General features: G+C 42.3%; 1 protein-coding gene and 1 long non-coding RNA gene across 2 annotated transcripts in view; one reads left to right on the top strand and one right to left on the bottom strand.

The window, feature by feature from the left end:
• LOC309689131 (uncharacterized protein) overlaps positions 1-17,212 on the top strand; it is a gene marked incomplete at its 3' end in the record, with an annotated part of 88,117 nt that overhangs the window by 27,427 nt on the left and 43,478 nt on the right. The gene's annotated exons all lie outside the window — the stretch shown is intronic.
• On the bottom strand, positions 16,233-17,150 carry LOC309690290. Its single transcript, XR_014271689.1, has 3 exons — positions 16,967-17,150; positions 16,624-16,800; positions 16,233-16,434 (listed from the first exon to the last, which is right to left on the bottom strand). It is a non-coding gene; the product is annotated as an uncharacterized lncRNA (long non-coding RNA).

The following is a 17,212-nucleotide window of genomic DNA, read 5'->3' as shown; positions in this document are numbered from 1 at the left end:
TGAAAATGAATTTAAAATGTGATTATTTTGCTGATGAAGGGGTAACGAAAAAGTTCACCTTTCATTGATGTGAACTCTGTTTTGAACTTTTTGAAATTCAAAGGTTTTGTGTTTATTTTAGTAGATTGGTGTATTAGTAATAAACACTTCAAAAGGACAGCCTTAAAACCGTGTTCTTTTTAAAGGCCAGCTTGGTGTGAATGCTTATAGGGGGAATAGTTGACTGATCCATGTAAAGGCCAATGCCAAAATAAGCTCCTTTTTGACAGAGAAGTAAAAGAATGATCTTGTTTTTGACACTTGGAAAATGAGATTTTTGATTATTAAATAACTTTCTTTCCTCATGTCTATATCTACTATTCTCTGATATACTTTAATTATGTGGTATTGGGCATTTTGTCTTAGTTTTTGGTAAATAAATAATATATTGTGCTGTTTTTCATCCCAGTTTGTATTTCCCCAATTTTAAGACCTGGCAATAGATATATAGAGATATTTTTTTTTTATCATCTCCTGAAATATAAAGGCTCAGAATTCTTCCATGACTGTACTAGTATCTTCATGCATCACTTCCATACTAATAGAGCATAAACTTAAACTCATTCAAATGTATAAATGGTACATTTTGCAGGAAGTATGAATATTGTTGCTTCCTTGGCAGTCTTTAGACTTAATAAGTGGTAAAAAGAAATAAATAAACAAGGATGTGCAAAACTGACTTTTAACTTTCTTCTTCTGTTAAAACCTGAATTCAATGTTTGACAGGCTTCAGGGTAAACACATGCTCATGTGTTCTGCTCTTCACAAATACCATATTTTCCTATATATTGCTGCATTAGAAATTGTTAAAGGGCCCTTCCAAGGTTGCAATATATAATGATTGATTACACAAACACATACACACAAGCAGAACTTTGTTAACTGATGGTTGATAATAAAGGTGAATACTGAGCCCAGGGTTTGAGCCGTATTGACAAGTTAGTATGCTCAGGTCAATACAGTGATCAAGGCATCTCATCAATTCAGTTCAATTTCAATTCAATTTTATTTATATAGCACCAAATCACAACATAAGTCGCCTCAAGGCGCTTCATAGATACAAAGAAAAACCCAACAATCATATGACCCCCTATGAGCAAGCACTTTGGCAACAGTGGGAAGGAAAAACTCCCTTTTAACAGGAAGAAACCTCCGGCAGAACCAGGCTCAGGGAGGGGCGGACATCTGCTGCGACCGGTTGGGGTGAGAGAAGGAAGACAGGATAAAAGACATGCTATGGAAGAGAGACAGAGGTTAATAACAGATATGATTCAATGCAGAGAGGTCTGTTAATACATAGTGAGCGAGAAAGGTGTGCAAGAGGTGCTTGTGTGCATCAGTCTGGAGTCTCAGGGGAAAGCATGGCATTGACTATTATTGGACTTGCTTGCATTTGAAGTATTTATTTTTTTCATTTCTTTTTTAACAAATTAATTTCATATACTACAGTTAACAAGTATTTCATTTAATTTTAGCAATCTGTTCGGTTCAGTTTTAAGTTCTTCTGTATCAAGAGGAGCAAGTTAAAATGGTCCCTTAGAAAAAATTCAACTGGGTTACATAAAATTATTTGTATCAGTGCAAACAATAACAATGTTTAGTCCACCTTAGTTTCGATGTTATAACTGCACAATTATTATCTGTCAAATTAGCAGATTTTTTTAGGTTTGAATAATTATCTTATGTTAGCGTAACAGTGAATGCTTGTGTTTACAGTTCAAACTTTCTCTCCTGAGTGTATTTAACACCCACTAACTGAGCAGTTATTTGCTGTTAAACCAGCATAATTATGTAATTTGAATAATTCTAATATTCTAATATTATATCTGCCAAACCGATGTCCAGCATATTAGGACTAACATTTATGCTGCTAATCTTAACATCATCACTAAGAAAAAATTTTTATACTATAGGCTCAGTTTTGATAATAATAAATGCATTTTGTCCCTATACATTAACTAGATAGTTATGACTTATTTACCACATTTCTTTCAAGCTGCTGTAGCCATTCTCTCTTGCTTTACCTGCTTGGCTCTCCCCTCTCTTCCAGGTCCCAGTGTGCTACTGAAATAGAGGAGTTATGATTTGATGATCATTACCAGCAGCACTAGCAAGCCTCTCCTGGCACTCCCGCTGAACTCACACCCCTCCCCTGCACCTGAGCTAGAGACCCCACCCCAACACAATGGCATATTGCAGTAGCTGAAGTGGCAGTGATCCCAGCACACTGTGGGTTCAAGGTGTTCTGTACTTGATCCACTTAAGAGAGGATCAGAAGTTCCCAAAAACTATAGTGGAGCCGTAGCCTCTGTGACATGCATGCCAACAGGGATTTCATCAGGTCTGAATTTTAGTGTGGCAGCTTTCCAAAAGCTGTGCATACCGTTTGCTAACACAAAATGTAACCAGTTCAAAAATCATAGCCTGACCTGACAAATCTCCATTTCATGCTATTTGGTGTTACCAACATTAGGCTATGAAACCAGCCTGTTGTGGTTTCATAGAGTACTGTTTTGAGTACTCGACAAGTAATGGGGGGATTTTTCCTTTACACACTTTGGGCCCATTACTACTGTACCAATCAGTCATGGTCTGAATGCCATGGTATGTGGGAATGGCAGCCCATCTTATTACTGCCATAACCCATTGTGTCACAACTACCTTGGGCATCACTGAGATACACCAGTGAGTTTGACATTATTTTCATTCTTGGCACATAAAATAAATTGTTGATTTAGCTCTGGTGACTGTGGGCCACTAAAGTACACTGAAATCATAACCCTTTGTCACGGTCTGCGGGAGGCAGACCGAATGGACAATGAGTGGAGGACTCAGGTGCGGACACTGACGAAAAATGAGCGTTTATGATAAGAGAGCATACAAAAATTAAGCAAAACTAAGAAAACTATGAATAAACTATTACAAGACTAGAGAGACTGTGAAAGCTATGAACGCTGAAAATACTATAAAACATGTAGGGACGCTATGAAGTCTAAACTTAGACATGGGAAAGGGAACACAGACGACGCCACATTGAACACAGGAAGACTGAGGACTTAAATACACATGAGGTGATCAGGGGATGTGGAGACACATGAGGAAAACAGCTGACTGGAATGAACATAATGACGCCACAGTAGAAGCGAAAGCTTAGTACATAGAGCATGGAAACAAGACTTCCAAAATAAACAGGAGACATTACGAAGACGCAGACATGACATAAATTTAACCAGCACCACAGAGACAAAGCGTGACAGGTAGACATGAAGAAGGGAGACTTAGGACAGGGGAGAAGACGCAAAAGGATCTGCAAAGCAAAGGACTAACACAGCAATCTAGGCATTGTAGCATTTAAAAAGGTAAACTAAACTCAAACCAGAACATGAATAGAAAACAAAATACAATAAAACTCAAAGAAAAGGGTGCCAGTACTGTGGCACCCTTTGTCACAGATTTATGGAGTATTATCTTCCTGAAAGTGGCCATCAGAAGATAGTAAGCTATCTATAAAGGTATGCAGAAGGTTAGCATGGTGAAGAGCCCTAAACCAGCATCTTTTGCAAAACGTAAAGAACTATTTAGTGTTTTGACCTAAACTGTCATAACCTTTAGAGTAAAGAACCCAAATGCAGTCAAAATAATAGAACAGATTGAGAGTCATTTATTAGGTGGTATTCAAAACCAAAAATACAGTCCAGAAATGTTAAATCCCAAACAAATCCTGGGTTGCTCAGAAGGCAGGAACACAGTGTGACTTGACAGAAAACACAAGCAAACTGAGACTTTAAATATATATAAAAGGCAATCAGGCAGAGTGTAAAAAAAAGAAGTGTAACAATGCACAGATCAACTCCATTTAGATAGCAAGGTATGGGAAATAAAAATTAAGCGGATGGAAAAAAAAAACCCACACACCAGTGGTTGAATTCATGGCACTTTTATATTCAGTCTTCCACCTTACATTTTTCAGCTGCATTTCCCAACCATCACAAAACTTAGTTACTCCTTGTTTAAAAAAACAAAGTTGTATTTCAGTAAACACACATACATACCATAAACAATGTTGAAGGCAGGTGAAAGTAGAAAGCTCAAAATGTATTTCTATTGTGAGTCAGCAGGGAGTAAACAAAGGGTAGAACTCAGGCACTTTGAAAAAAGCCCAAACTTTCTAATGAGATGTCATGTTGCCATTACTCATAGCCATTCTCCACTGTGGATACTAAAACACTGCTGCCTTAATGGCATTATTAAGCACAGGCTCTTCTGTTCCGTGGCTTTATTCAGTAGGGAATAAACAATTGGGTGTCATACACTGTTGTCAGAAACACGCACAATTGCATTTGGCTGGATCTTGCAGGGCAACAGTAGGACAGCCAAACCACTTGCTCCTGTGTATTTAGTCAAATCCTGACAATGTCATCACAATTCCCAAGTATCTTTACACAGAGCCACTAAAACTCTGTTCATTTGTCAGGTGTTTCCAAAAAAGTATTAAAATTGAATTTTGCTCCGGCATCACAGATCATTGTTGGCCTCTCCACAAATGCATTTTTCTGATTTATCACTTGAATTAATTCAATACACTGAACATCATTATGTATGCCTTCACTGTGTAAAAGATTCAGTTCAATTCAATTTTATTTATACAGCGCCAAATCACAACAACAGTTGCCCCAAGGCACTTTATATTGTAAGGTAGACCCTACAATAATACATACAGAGAAACCTCCCAATAATCAAATGACGCCCTATGAGCAAGCACTTTAGGGACAGTGGGAAGGAAAAACTCCCTTTTAACAGGAAGAAACCTCCAGCCGAACCAGGCTCAGGGAGGGGCGGACATCTGCTGCGACCGGTTGGGGTGAGAGAAGGAAGACAAGATAAAAGACATGCTGTGGAAGAGAGACAGAGGTTAATAACAGATATGATTCAATGCAGAGAGGTCTATCAATACATCGTGAGTGAGAAAGAAAGGTGACTGGAAAGAAAAAACTCAATGCATCATGGGAATCCCCGGCAGCCTACGTCTATTGTAGCATAACTAAGGGAGGATTCAGGGTCACCTGGTCCAGCCCTAACTATATGCTTTAGCAAAAAGGAAAGTTTTAAGCCTAGTATTGAAAGTAGAGATAGTGTCTTGTTCTGGATTTAACAGGAAGCCAATATAGGAGAAATATGCTCTCTCTTTCTAGTCCATGTCAGTACTCTTGCTGCAGCATTTTGGATTAATTGAAGGCTTTTCAGGGGGGGGGGGACATCCTGATAATAATGAATTACAGTAGTCCAGCCTGAAAGTAATAAATACATGAACTAGTTTTTCTGCTTCACTCTGAGACAGGATATTTCTAACTTTAGAGATGTTGAAAGCAGTCTAAGGTCTATCAGGACAAGCACAGAGATGAGTCCACTGTCAGAGGCCTTAAGAAGATCATTTGTAACCTTCACTAAAGCTGTTTCTGTGCTGTGATGGGCTCTAAAACCTGACTGAAACTCATCAATTAAGCCATTCCTCTGCAGATGATCAGTTAGCTGTTTGACAACTACTCTTTCAAGGAGTTTTGATATGAAAGGAAGGTTGGAGATTGGCCTATAATTAGCTAAGACAGCTGGGTCTAGAGGTGGCTTTTTAAGTAAAGGTTTAACTACTGCCAGCTTGAAGGCCTGTGGTACATAGCCGATTATTAGAGATAGGTTGATCATACTTAAGATTGAAGCATTAATTAATGGCAACACTTCTTTGAGCAGTTTTGTAGGAATGGGGTCTAAAAGACACGTTGATGGTTTGGAGGAAGTAATTATTGAAGTTAATTCAGCAAGATCAACTGGAGAAAAAGTCTAAATGAATATCAGTGATACTGAAAGTAGCTGTAGATAACTCACAATGGGAGTTGCTTCAGTTATGTTGCCCGTCATCACTTGAAACTGTCATTGACTTTCCATGATCTATGGTCACCTCTATTGCTGCCAGTTGCTTCCTGTGTGAACAGGGCTTTAGTTCTAAGATGGTCGAACATGGCTGAGACCCACATAAGTGTCTCATGACAGTAATTTATGCAGATTCATATAATCCAGCAGGGTACCAACTTTGCAACCTTGAATGAAATGGATTCCATTTGTCACTGAAGTTGTCATTGTGGAACTGATAAAATGTTAAAAGCAAAGGAATCTAAAGTCGAAAATCTAAATGAGCCAAGGCCAAAGTAGATGGGAAACAGAAAAAGCAAGGCCAAGGAGGTAATGAGTTATATATGAGAAATATCTGGAATCTGAGTTTCAGCATATATTTTTAGAACCGTGACAGTACCCTCCCCACAACAGGAGCCTCCCGGCGACCCCCAGGCTTGTCCGGGTGGACGCGATGAAAGTCCTGCTCCATGGCCCTATGCAACCCAGCAGCCCGGGGAACCCAGGACCGCTCTTTGAGTCCGTAACCCTCCTAGTCCACCAGGTACTGCAAACCCCGTGCTGGTAATAGAGCACTTTAGTCAGCCAGACACTGGGTTGATCAATGAGTCCACCACAAACGGGCCAATGTAATTTGGAGTGAGCTTCCTGGATTCAGTTCCGATTGCCACAAACCTGGTCGACAGCCATACCTTTTGTCCAGGCAAGTAGGTGGGAGCAGGGGTCTTATGCCGGTCTGCCCGACGTTTGTTTCAGTCCTTTGTGTGGACCAAAGTGGCTCGGGTGGCCATCCATGCCCGCCAGCACCTACGAAAATGATGTTAAATAGATAGTACAAAGTGCTCACCTTCATTGGTAGGGAACAGTAGTGGCTGATAACCAAGGGACACTTCAAAGGGGGACAGTCCGGTGGCTGTGGAGGTGAGGCTATTGTGGGCATATTCGATCCAGGGGAGTTGTTCACTCCAGGTGGTTTGGTTCATAGAGGCCACACAACCGAGAGCCGCCTCCAACTCTTGATTGGTATGCTCTGTTTGTCCATTAGTCTGGGGATGAAAACCAGAGGAGAGACTGACCTGTGCTCCAAGTGTGGAACAGAACTCCTTCCAGACTCTTGAGGTGAACTGTGGTCCCCCGGTTGGAGACAATGTCGGCCGGAATTCCATGAGTCGGAACACGTGGATAGTTAACAACCGGGTGGTTTCTAATGCTGTGGGAAGCTTGGGCAAAGCAACAAAATGTACAGCTCTGGATAAAAGGTCAATAATAGTTAGAATTACTGTGTTACCTGCAGAGGGAGGAAGCCCGGTGATGAAGTCGACCGCTATATGAGACCAGGGGCGGCCTGGGGTTGGCAGGGGCTGGAGTAGGCCAGCAGCCGGCTGGTTGGCTGACTTATTTTGGGCACACGTGGAGCAGGCGGAAATATATTCACGGACATCTTTAACTAGGGTGGGCCACCATCGCTGGATAAAAGAGGCAGTGCGATGGATTACGGGGTGACATGTTGTGAGACCCCAGTCGGTAAGTAATGGTGAAATCAAAGCGAGTGAAAAACAATGCCCACCTGGCCTGACATGCGTTGAGCCTCTTTGCAGACCGGTGGTACTCCAAATTCTTGTGATCAGTCTAGACAATGAAAAGCTGGACTGTTCCCTCTAGCCAGTGCTGCCACTCCTCCAGGGCCAGCTTGATGGCCAGCAGCTCGCAGTCCCCGATGTCATAGTTGTGTTCTGCTGGGGAGAGACGGCGGGAGAAAAATGCACAGGGGTGGAGTTTACCTTCACTGCAAGCACAGCTTCCACCCCTGAATCAGAGGCGTCTACTTTCACAATGAACTGCTGGTTAAGATCTGGTTGTGAGAGAATCGGAGCAGAGGCAAAACACTTCTTGAGTTGTGTGAATGCTTCCTGAGCTGGCCTGTCCCACAGAAAGGGAACCTTGGGGGTGGTGAGATGGGTTAGGGGAGCAGCAATCTTACTATAATCCCGAATGAAGCGTCGATAAAAGTTTGCAAAGCCCTGGAAGGATTGGAGCTGTTTACGATCGACTGGAACCGGCCAGTTCAGCACTGCATCCACCTTAGCAGGGTCAGCCTTAAGGTTTCCCCGTTCAATGATGTAGCCCAGGAATGACATAGTGCTGACATGGAATTCACATTTCTCAGCTTTGACAAACAGGTGGTTTTCCAGGAGACGCTGAAGGACACATGACGTTCATGCTCGGGCACAGACCTTGAGAAAATGAGTATGTCGTCCAAGTAGAAGACAAAATGGTTGATGAAATCACGGTGGACGTTGTTGACAAGAGCCTGAAAAACAGTTAACCCAAATGGCATGACTAGATACTTGAAGTGACCAAGATGAGTGTTGAAGGCCATCTTCCATTCATCTCCCTCCCTTATCCTCACCTGATGATAAGCATTGCGCAGGTCCAGCTTAGTGAAGATGGAGACTCCCTGAAGCAGTTCAAAGGCAGATGTTAGCAAAGGCAGCGGGTACTTGTTTCTCACAGTGATCTTATTAAGACCCCGATTCCTGATTTTATAGTTATATGTTTTTAGTAGTTCCTCTTAATAAATTTTGATTTGTAAACTTCCTTTGTCTCACCTCTGCCGTTAATAATGAGTGTGTGGGCTTTGGTAGCCAGTGCAACACGTAAATTGGCTAGAGAAATCTTTCCTGGGGTTTAACGCCCTTCCCCAGGTGGCGTTGTCAATATCTTAGTTATTGTCCCCGGTTATTCCTCATCACGACACCACAATCTGGCATTGTGTCGACAGGATATTTTCAGGCAGAGATCTGTTGCATGTTTTTTGTTTTGTTTCATTTTTGGGGGGTTAAATCTGTTCGGTTGGTCTGGTTATTGTAGTGCAGTGGCAAGACAGCAGCAGCGGCAGCGTCGGGATGGACTTCTGGATTTTATAAAGTGATATTTAAATACTCTGGTTTATTATGGAGGAAGAGCTCATACAGCGCTGCAAGCAGAAAATCGGTGGAGCGTCAAGAGCGAGGGGGGTGGGCACGATACACGGAATCCAAAGTACCATCAGGGTGTACACCCCACCCCTGGCGTCGTTGCCCACCTCTCAAAGTTAAATACACGTAGACATTGAGGGCCAGCAGGAGGGACCATGCGCTTACCTGCTGCTCTCTGGCAGGTAGCTCCATGCCCTCCTGGGTTTTAAATGCACCTTAGAACACACATGCATCAACACTACAATGAGCGGGTGGAGGGAGGTTTGGAGTCTTCTCTCACCCCCATTCTCTGCGACCTGCTGGAGCGGGGGGGGCTAGGAGGAGGAGTTGGCCGTCTGACTGCGGTCTGGAGTGTGGGGCCTCCCTGCTGCTGCGGAGTCGGGGCGGTCTGCCTCCCCCCACCGCAGGGAAAAGGGTAACACCACCTGGGTCTGGGTGCAGTTCCCCCCCCTCCAGGGGCAAGGGTACCTAGACCCGGGGCTTAGAGTACGCTTGGGGAGTGTGATCGTGTGTACAGCGTCTCTTTATGTCTGTCTCCACGTTGGTTGAGTGTGGAGTAAGTGTATATGAGAGCATGAGGGTGGGAATGGATGTTTGTATATGTGTGTGCCTGTATTTCTGTGTCTATATGTCAGGTTGGGTGTCAGGCGCCACCTCTCTGGGGACATCTTAGGCCCTCCAAGGTATGGAGGCCTATCTCCCCCTACCACCTCTTCCCCTGCCAGTGGCGGACTCCCTCAGACGTCGGTGCGTTGGTGGTTCTTTGTGTCCGGGGATGGGCGTCCAGGTACACACCGGCTCACTCCTTGGTGGCCGCTTATCGGGGCCTGGAGCCTGGGGCTTGCTCGGGCCACTTCGGAGGTGGGGTGCCCCCGGCCTCTCGGCCTGGGGCTCGGTCACTCAGGCACGGCTGGCTGCCGGCGGAGCTCACGGGCGCGTCACTGCAACTCCCCCTGGCTTCTGCTCCGCGGCTGCTGAGTGAGCCCTCATCTGGGACTCTCCTCAGCTCTTTCTGGGACAGTGGCGCGGCTGCCCCTCTGTTGGTCTTCCTTGGTCTCTTGTGTTCTGGGGGCCTCTGGATGTCTGGAGTTTTGATCTCCTCCATACCTGCTTCATGCCCTGGAGGACGGGGCTGTGGCCCCCCCACACCCTCTAGCAGATCATTACATGAAGGAACCTTTTAAAAAAACAAAAAACAAGCGCGTCCATGTTCACAGGTGTACACACGGGTGATCACACCCACAAACTACACCCTTTTTGGCTCCTACCTCAAAGCACACTGTGTTCTGTTGATCTTATGTGCTGCACAATAATGTTTAATATTTAGTATTTACTGTCATATTCCCATATATCATTGTGATGTTGTTTATTCTATTACTCTTCTTCTCTTCTGCTTGTTTTCTTTTTTCTTTCTCAGCAGGTGACCCAGGTGATTGATATATGCATTTTTTTTTCTTTTTTTCTTCTTTTTTTTTCTTTTTCTGCTCATTCTGTTGGTTTTTGGTTTTTGCCCTTCTCCCCCGTCCCTCTTCTCAGCTGTTTCTCTTTCCCTCTTTCTTTCTCCCCTTCTTTCCCCCAGTCAAGTCTGTCCCATGTTCAGTAAGTGAAAATAAAATAAACAATAAAAGGTGAATCAAATGGACAAAAAAAAAAAAAAAAAAAAAAAGAGCGAGGGTCGGAGCAACCTGGCATCAGTGCTGCTGCTACAGGTTCATCCACCAATGGGCATTCTGCTGTTTCAGCTCCCGTGACTGAGAGACTGATTTATATTCCTCGGGAGAGGAAGTGCCCATGGTTCAACGGTAAGACTGGTATAGGTATTGCCGAATGGGTGGAAGAGGTGCAGGCCTGTTTGAGGGTACGACATCTTTCGCCAGCCGACCAAGCCCTTTTCATCTATGATCATCTAGAAGGCGAGCCCAGAGAAGAGATTAAATATCGGCTTCCAGAGCAGAAAGACGATCCCGAAAAGATTCTGACTATTTTACAGGAACTGTATGGGTGTACTAAGCAGTGTTGCCAACTTAGCGACTTTGTCGCTATATTTAGCGAGTTTTCAGACCCCTTAGCGACTTTTTTTCTAAAAAAAGTCACTAAAAAAAAGACGTGAAAGTGCGTATCGCTTTTACCCTAAATATGCAGCGGGTGCTGTAACGCAGTCAGTTCTTCTTTTACTCTTTTACTCTTATGCTGTTTTGTGGATCACAAGGTTTAAAACTACTTATAAACACACACACACACAAAGTAACTCCACCAGAGTGCCTATTTCGGGTCACTTTTGCCAAGCCCGGGTAAAGGAGCAGGGTTGGAATTGTGACATTAAAAAAACAATAATTGCTAAAAGAAATTTAATTTGTAGTTCTAAATAAACTCTAAATGCATTTAGGACGTTTTTTACTCACTTTATGTCTCTTCCACGATGTTATTTCTCTCTCCAACAACATAGGTTACAATTAGATTAGCATGACCAATTATGCAAATCAGGCGATGACGTCATTTAGCGACTTCTAGCGACTTTTAGGACAACCAATAGCGATTTCCTTACTGAGGATTTGGCAACACTGGTACTAAGTCATATGTCTCTTTGTAGGAAGAGTTGTTTTCAAGATGACAGCAGGAGGGAGAAACATTGCAAGAGTTTTCGCATGCTCTTACAGTATGTGCCTCATGGATAGAGTTGTAAAACAGTCCCCTCATGTTCTGCTGAACAAAGATATGTTGCTTAGAGACCAATTTATTGAAAATGTGCTTGATTGTTTCTTACGCAGAGAATTAAAACAGTATGTCCGCAGCCACCCTACTGCCACCTTGATGGATGTTCGTCGTGAGGCTATATTATGGTACAGCAACGCAAGCCAGTTTAAGTAATGTTGTTTGTTCTTCCATGCAGGAAAACTTCCACCCCCTGAACCATTGAGCCAAAGTTCAGGTGGGGGCATCCTAGGCTCAGAGTCTGTACTACCTGACCCGTTGCTGCAGGTTACTGGTAGGAAACCAGTAACCTGTTAATGGTTTTAACAGCGGGGGTTACTTGTAGGAAACCAGTAACCCCCGCTGTTAAAACCATTACTTCGGTCTTCCCTGGGTATGCATTGTCTGACCTTCGTATGTTGCAGGAGACTGACCCCATGATCAGGGAGTTTCTACAATTTTGGAGGCGGGGCCCTGATGCCAAGGAGCGTGGTCACTCTTCAAGGCTGGCCCTCGGGTTGGTCAGGCAATGGAGTAGGTTAGTGGAGCGGGATGGTGTGTTATATCGGAAGTTCTGTCATCCAAGGAGAGGAGAGACACTGCAGGTATTGCTGCCCAAGTCCCTCCAGGGTCAAGTTTTGCAACATGTGCGCCAGGAGCATGGTTATCAGGGTGTTCGGAGCACGGTAGATGTGGTTTCTCAATGATGCTACTGGGTAGGGATGTATAGCGACATCCAACGGTGGTGCCAGAAGTGTGAGCGATGCCAGTCGGCTAAAGATGCACCAACCCATCTTAATGTGTGTGTGGGCCATTTGCCCGCACCGAAACCGAAGCAAATCCCTGTAGCTGATTGGCATAAGACGCGCCACGACCAGCAAGCCAAGGATGCTCCCCTGCGAGAAGGTCAACTGGTTTATCTGAAGAAAGTTGGACTCAGAGGTCGTGATAAAATTAAGGGTGCTTCGAGTTCAGTGGTGTATAAAGTGCTTAAGGTCCCTGACCAAAAAGGGTCAGTGTACACTATTGCTCCGGTAGATAACCTGAGTCACGCGAAACATGTCCACCATTCACTACTAAAGAATAAGGTGGAAGGTGTGACTACCTGCGCTCCCAGTGCTCTGATCCAAACATTAGAAACTGCCCCTGTAGAAGAACCGATGCAAGGTGGCGAGTGGTTTTTATTGGTCTCTGAACCTACTCCAGCCCCAAACAGTTGCCAACTAAGACCAGAGAATCCTAGCCCTCGTAGACCAGACGAGCTAGAACCCTCAACCATGGCTGTTCAGAGAGGAAACATCAGTCCTGGTTTCTCCTGACAGATTAAAGGTCAAGATGGCGCCTGTGTTTGGCTGTGCTGCTGCCTTCGTCCGTGTGTTTGTTTATTTTATATGCTATGCAAGTGTTTTTGTTACAGTTTTTTCTGGTGTCACCTCCCTTTGGATTTATGATCGTCATGCATTGCTAGCGATCAAATCTGCAATGTATAGCTTTCAGAGTCAACGAAACGAGGCTGTTTTCCTACCGCCGTTAGAGCGCAACGCAGCACCAGGTCTACCTCCACTCTTGCCGGTTAGCTCATTTTTGCTTCAGCGGCCTCGTCGGAGAAAGCAGGGGAAGCGAGCCAGCCTTCACGTCCTGCTCCGTCGTCTTCGGAAAGAGATGGACCTTCGGGGGCTCTATTCCTGGGTTGCTACCGGTGAGATTCGGCTGAAACTTGTCGGAACTGGATTAATCCCCACAACCCACTATGTTTACCACCCAGGCTGTCATCTGAAAGCATGGAAAGCCAAGCCTTATCGCGGCAGGAACCCTGTTTTGCTGCGCGGCTTACCGCATAGCGCAGACTTTGTCCTTGGAAACTCTACCCCTGTCCTGGTGAGTCGCAGCCTTAAATGGATGTTAATTAATGCCCGCTCAATCGCCAATAAGTCTTATATTTTAAATGACTTGTTCTGCTCTGAGAAGCTTGACTTCATGTTTATCTCTGAGACATGGCAACGTGAGAATGAAGTCTCACATCTTTTAGAGCTTTGTCCCGCTAACTGCTCATTTCTCTGTGCACCTTGGATATCTGGACGAGGGGGTGGAACAGTGGTAATTTTTTATGCCAGATGATTTCTTCAACCTGCTACAACTCTTTTGAGATGCTTATGATAAAAATTGGAAGAGAACAGCCCATATACGGCATTTTAATTTATCGTCCACCTGGGTCTGCTGCGTCTTTTTTTGTCAGACCTACAAGACTTTAACTTCCACTATTAAAATGGGCAAGGTTATCATTGTTGGAGATTTCAACATTCATGTGGATGACTCAACAAACAGTACCACTAAGGAGTTTCTGAGCATTATGGACTCTTTCAACTTTGTTCAGCATGTAGCAGGGCCTACTCATACGGCTGGGCACACTTTGGACTTGGTCTTCACCTATGGTGTTTCCCTTGACCACATGAATTTAAATGAAGTTGTTTTTAGGGACCATAAGTCAGTCTCTTTTACTGTATATGTTAATTCAGAGTCCCATCCTCAAGGTTCTACTAGGCGCAGGCGCTTTATTAACGACTCTATAATTTCTGAGTTTTCCTCTCTTTTTAATTTTAAAAGTTCCTCTAACGAGGTTGAGCTTCTAACTAATTCTTTTAATGAACACTGTCTTACCATTCTAAGTCAGGTTGCTCGGTACCACTTTACAATAAGTCTCCCCTTATAGATGCTAATAAATAGTTTATAGCTATATTATTAATTAATCTGTAAATGCTTTATAAACCATTATTAATGGTTTATTATGCATTAGTTAAGGGTGAGAAAAAGAAAAAAAACTGACCGGTTTCTTGCCAAATAGTGAGCCAAATGTGTTCACCTATATATTTCATCTAGAGTTGCTATATTAAACATTTCAGACTAAGTTACTATCCTGTAAGCACAATCAGCATTTGTAAACATATTTTTTATCATATAAAATTGTACTTCATAAATGCATTATAAATATCCACAACTATCAATCGGAGCTTTGTTGTAAAGTGTAAAGCATAAAACCATTTATTAATGAATAATAAATATTTATAAATGCCACATGGGAGACTTATTGTAAAGTGTAAAGCATAACACCATTTATTAATGAATAATAAATATTTATAAATGCCACATGGGAGACTTATTGTAAAGTGTAAAGCATAAAACCATTTATTAATGACAAATAAACATTTATAAATGCCAAATGGGAGCCTTATTGTAAAGTGTAAAGCATAAAACCATTTATTAATGACAAATAAACATTTATAAATGCCAAATGGGAGCCTTATTGTAAAGTGTAAAGCATAACACCATTTATTAATGACTACTAAACATTTATAAATGACAAAAGATAGCTTTGTCGTAAAGTTTAAAACATGTCAACATTTATTAAGGACTAATAAACATTTATAAATGCCAAATGGGAGCCTTATTGTAAAGTGTAAAGCATAACACCATTTATTAATCACTAATAAACATTTATAAATGACAAAAGATAGCTTTGTCGTAAAGTTTAAAACATGTCAACATTTATTAATCACTAATAAACATTTATAATTGCCAAAAGTGAGTCTTAAATGTATAATGTCACCATTTATAACACTTAGACCTAAATTACAATCAGTGCTTGAAATAACATTTAACTACTGTCAAAAATGTATTGTAAGAGTAACACATGTAACATTAAATGTGTTTTTTAAAACACCAAACAGTCACCCACTCCAAAAAAAGTTCATGCCAGACTGGTTCAAACTGGAAATATTTTTTGTATGTCCTTAAATAAGCGTCCCAGTGGTCCATCAGGGTGTCGCGAACCAAGCCAAGATGACCACTCAAGAACCATCAGGTGTTCCTCCAGCAACTTCTCAATTCGATTTCCTCTTAGTCTACGGACATGTCCTTTGATGGTCATCCAAGCCCTTTCGATATGCTGTGTATGACTGCCAGATTGAGGATCTACACACCACCTGCTGTGATTTACAGTGTAATGTCTGTACCCTATGTTTGTCAAAACATTCTTGTAGGCTCTCCACTCATCACTGATAATGGCACTACCCAACTTAACATGCTGTCTGATCAGAGGAACAAGGTGGCGCCTTGATCGTTTTTCAACAAGTTTTAACACGAGCCTTCGCCTTTTGTCTTTAATTCCCATCATTCCAAATACCCATTTCTTCCTTTTCCATGCATTTCCAAAGCGTCCACGTGCATACTGAAAACAAAAAGAATAAAATTAAACAGAATATCTACAAAGAAACATTCAAAAAGATGGTTGCTTCTACTAATTTTTTTTACTTATGGTAAAGGTTTCCATGTTTAGAGGACACATTCAGATCTGCATTGATTCTAACAAACCTGTCTGAGAGTTTACCAACCTTTCGCTGATGACGGAGACAGCTTTCATCTATAACCACAAATTCTCTGTCACCACCAAGACGGTGTCCATTGTTTATTCTGTGTCTTTTAATTGCACGTATACAAACATGTCGAATGTGTCTTGCCATGCTACTTAGTGTTCTGGAGCTGCCAGCCACTTCATCATCGATCATATCTATTTGTCTGAGCCTGAGCCCTTGTGAAAATCTGTAATAGAAATTGAGGCAATTATTACTTACTGAGGCCCTAATTTTATTTCACAAGTCTCGTATTGGTGTTCAATTATGAAAGGTGCATTGCTATTAATGTCTACATCTACATATACCTGTAAATGAACTTCATTCAACTGAAAAGAGATGCTTTTGATTTCTCAAAGAGGGAGCTAGTTCTAATTGTTCTGGAAACTTTCCTATGACTTGCTCTTTTGCAGCACCTGAGAACATACAAATGAGTTAAGTAAAGAAATGGACCCTTAAACAAGAGCATTAATTGAAAAGATAATCACAAAATTAAGTATGAAGAAAATAATAATGAAAAGAGGTTAATGCTCCCTCTTGCATTGATAACCGAAATATTTTGTTATATTTACTACATGCACTACATTATCATGCATTATACATACCACATATATTGGGCTTTCTTCACCACGGAAATCATTTTCATCTTATGGTGACAAACAGGACATCTAAGCTTCTTTTTTAGCAGGTGTTTCTTCTGCAGCCATTTAATGAGCCTTAGTGCCTTATATTTAGTTTGTTTTCCTTCTATTCTGGTGCGCAATCTCATTCCCAGAGACATTCTGGTGGGAAAAAATGAGTAATTTATTTTATTATCACCTCGAAACACCGTAAAATACTCTATGGGAGTCTAGTGCAAATCGGTTAAGAGTTAAAGAACTTCACATGCTATATAAAACAAGCCCTATAATCAAAAATAGTCCCACGCAAAAAAGAGGATTGTCTCACCTGTTATAATGTATCTCCGACTTTGTTATGTAGATCTAACCCACTGGATTCATGCTAAAGAAATATGTTCTGCCGCCAAAGGGAGGGAAAACAAATTTAATTTAAACGCAGAGGAGCTTATACAACCATCCAATCACAGTTAACTTTATTAAGGAAAGCCCCTCCTCTCAGAGCGCGACAGGCAGTGGAGCGCTCTGGAAGGTCAAGCCAAAGGGGCACGAACAGACACACTGAAGGTTCAAGTTC

This window comes from Aulonocara stuartgranti, assembly GCF_965226115.1.
Source record: "Aulonocara stuartgranti genome assembly, chromosome: 2".
Classification (NCBI taxonomy): domain Eukaryota; kingdom Metazoa; phylum Chordata; class Actinopteri; order Cichliformes; family Cichlidae; genus Aulonocara; species Aulonocara stuartgranti.
This window is presented reverse-complemented; position numbering and strand designations above follow the sequence as displayed.